The following is a 3,038-nucleotide window of genomic DNA, read 5'->3' as shown; positions in this document are numbered from 1 at the left end:
GAAAACAATATTGTGGTGTGAATTATGAACATATTAGTTCATTTTATTTGAAGGGACACATTTTACTAACATTGAATTGGGAGTCTGCAAGGTTTCTGCTTCGCAGCGCGCATGTTTTATGCGTTGCGGCCGGTTTTCGGACAAACAGCCACAAGCGTTCTCCAGTCTGGCAACGGTGGCGGCCGCTCTCCAGCTTTTGCGTCGTAGGGGCAGCTGTAGCTCGCTCAGCTCGCTACCGTCGTTCGCCTCTGCGTCTCGCCCGTTCTTCGCCGTCTCACCTCGTCTCACCGCTTATCTGCTTCGCTGTCACCGCCTAGAACGAGCATTTTCACCCTTCCTCTTCCTTCAGAGTCCTACTAGAGTGCCTTGCCCTACAACGATGTCGTTCAACGAAGGTGACGAAAAGGGGCGAGTGGTTCCACGAAGGAGGGGAGCTTCTTCGTCGTTCTACTAACAACTCCCCGAAAGAAGCTAAAATTGACGCGTCGAAGAGTCCGCACCAAGCATAAGCGCCAGCAGCATGTCCACCCACGAGTGTTGGGACAACGGTAAACCCAAGTGGAAGAAAACAGACTCCGAGAAGAATCAGGGCATCCACGCAACAGGTGTGTAAACAATTTCTATATTCGGGCAGAATAACGCAACGGGTTCGCAAAATCACATGACAGGACGTGTGTACTAAATAACTTTGCAAGGGGCTTTGCTGTTGCCACCTGCAGCTAGTCAAGCACGCTACTGTCGAGGCCGTAGGTGGGCAGTGACGGTGAATTGTCGCTATCTTAGGTGATTCTTGTACCGACATCGACAACTTACTTTGCTTGTTGTGCTATATCCAAGCGAAAATTACGCTGCGAACATTCTGGTTGCGCCACACTACCTTAGCCTCCGGCCCCTTTCTTGAGATTAGAAAGGCAACCTGGACGTATAAAGAAAAACGCGACGCACGAAACTGACACTAGTGCACGTAGAAGTTACGCTAAGTAGGAGTTTCGACTATGTCAATTAGACCTAGCACCTCATCTCCTTGTGTGCTAATCTTTTGAAGAAAAAAAAATCTTTTGCAGGTTTAATTGACTACCAGCTCTCATTTCTTAACTGTAACCTCCGAAGAAATGCCATTATGTGAACATGAGACGTGCTGGAGTCCAGTTGTTGACAGATGCCTTTTTTCAGGTGTCCATGTTAGTGTGCAACCATTGTCATTTATTTGCGAGGTTAACCAGCGCATTGTACTGGCATGATTAAGCTGGCACAAATTTAATATGGGTAGATGTATACATTATTGATTTGAAAAGTTGTGTGTCTACAATATGACTGTTTTCGGTGATCACATTAAGCTACTCCAGTATTTTCCATGCATATCGAGAAACAGCACAGGTATGACATCACTTGTTTCGCATTTATTTCTTGCAGTTAAGTGTCGGACAGCAAATTGTACCGCATAAGTTGTAGTATGATTTGTTTTGTTTTTTCTGCGTTGAGCTCTGTACAGGTGCCGTCAAAGTAAAACGGAGCGCCGGAGCGACGTCCGAACTGCATTGCCGCGCTATCTGGCAGCGCCGGCTGGAACTGATAGGCTACATCTGCGCATGCGCACGTGCCTTCCGCTGGGGCCTCCGTTTTCTTCTTCCGACCCACACGTTATCGGTAGTTCGAGCGGCGCAACGATTTTCCTAAAATCGACGCCTGATAGCACAAGGGGCGGTGCTCATTGACAACACTGGCCCTTTCCCACTTGCAGTCAACGTTATCTACGAGTGTGAGTCGAACACCTAGCGGTGTTTATCGGAATAGCGTTTGGCAGCTCGAGACGCCAATAATGCGAGGATCAAACAAGAAAACGGAGGACACCGCGAACACACGCGCGCATGCGCAGACGGCACCTATCAGTTCCAGCCGGCGCTGCTAGATAGCGCGGCGATGCAGTTCGGTCGCCGCTCCGGCGCTCCGTTTTACTTTGACGGGACCTGTACATTTCAACTCATAGATGCTGTCACAGGATATTCTTCGGCCTTTCATTGCAGGAGGGGGCACTGGTGTCGCACCCGCTGAACAATGAGCCCGTCCCTCCATCTTGTGGGGGCACTGGTGTCCCACATGGCAATGCGGCTGCGAAGCCCGTACAACAGTGGCAGCGCCCACGCTGGTCGGCCGGTGCTCTCAATGCTGCCAGCCGCCATTCCCGAAGCCACAGTGAACGAGCATGACGACTGGCATGATGCCTGGTAAAAGTTTTCGATTGCATTTGCTACGTACCCATGGAGGTTGGTTATTACTTGATCACACAGCTTCCAATGTTTATTTATAAAAAAATCTGTCTATGCTCTTCCGTGGTATTATTTCGATTTTGGCATACTGTCTCGTAGGAACGCTAAAAACTGACTCTGAGCCACATTTTCATGAATGCGACTTGTTAGGGGTGCCACGTAGGAACAAAGTAAATTCCTTGGGTCTGGTTAATGGCATGTTTATTGATGAATACACCACACGTGTGCCCGAGGGCCAACAAGGTCCGAGATAACAGCGCTGTTTCTTTTGACGGTATCACCATTTGGAGTCTGCCCTGCCGCTACTGACAGTATCACAGAAAGGAAAGGGTCAGAACAAGGAAGAAAATCTTTCATGTTACCAACAGTTGGCATTTAACATTTCTGTAATGAGGTCGTTGTGAAAGTTTCTACCAGTTCTCCGGTGTCTTTACCGTGCCTGTAACACTCGGTGTCAATGTGTTGTGCTTGCCTAGATTCACCTGCCTCACCGCTGCTGGACTGGGGTGGCATCATGGAGGTTGCGGTTGCTGAGCCACCAACCAAGCCCCCACCTCCTCTACCTCCTCAGCCGCCACGTGTGGTTGTCCGAGTGAAGACAACTAAAGGCCGCACCAACTGGAGGAGCTGCACCTGCTGCAGGTGGAGCTACGTCAGTGTCAGGTTGCCTATTAACAGACGCAGGCCCAGGTTTTCCATCAGCAGCAGCGTAACAAGCTGGTTCGAGCTTGAGCTGCTTCAGCTCAACAAACTAATCACGCTGCAACAACT

General features: G+C 49.6%; 1 long non-coding RNA gene across 1 annotated transcript; it reads left to right on the top strand.

Moving 5' to 3' along the window:
* Positions 1–475: 475 nt before the first annotated feature.
* LOC121835134 lies at positions 476–2,780 on the top strand. Its single transcript, XR_006077488.1, has 3 exons — positions 476–605; positions 2,025–2,225; positions 2,744–2,780. It is a non-coding gene; the product is annotated as an uncharacterized LOC121835134 (long non-coding RNA).
* The last annotated feature ends 258 nt before the right edge of the window (positions 2,781–3,038 follow it).

Source organism: Ixodes scapularis, unplaced genomic scaffold (genome assembly GCF_016920785.2).
Source record: "Ixodes scapularis isolate PalLabHiFi unplaced genomic scaffold, ASM1692078v2 PGA_scaffold11__112_contigs__length_91849675, whole genome shotgun sequence".
NCBI lineage: Eukaryota > Metazoa > Arthropoda > Arachnida > Ixodida > Ixodidae > Ixodes > Ixodes scapularis.
This window is presented reverse-complemented; position numbering and strand designations above follow the sequence as displayed.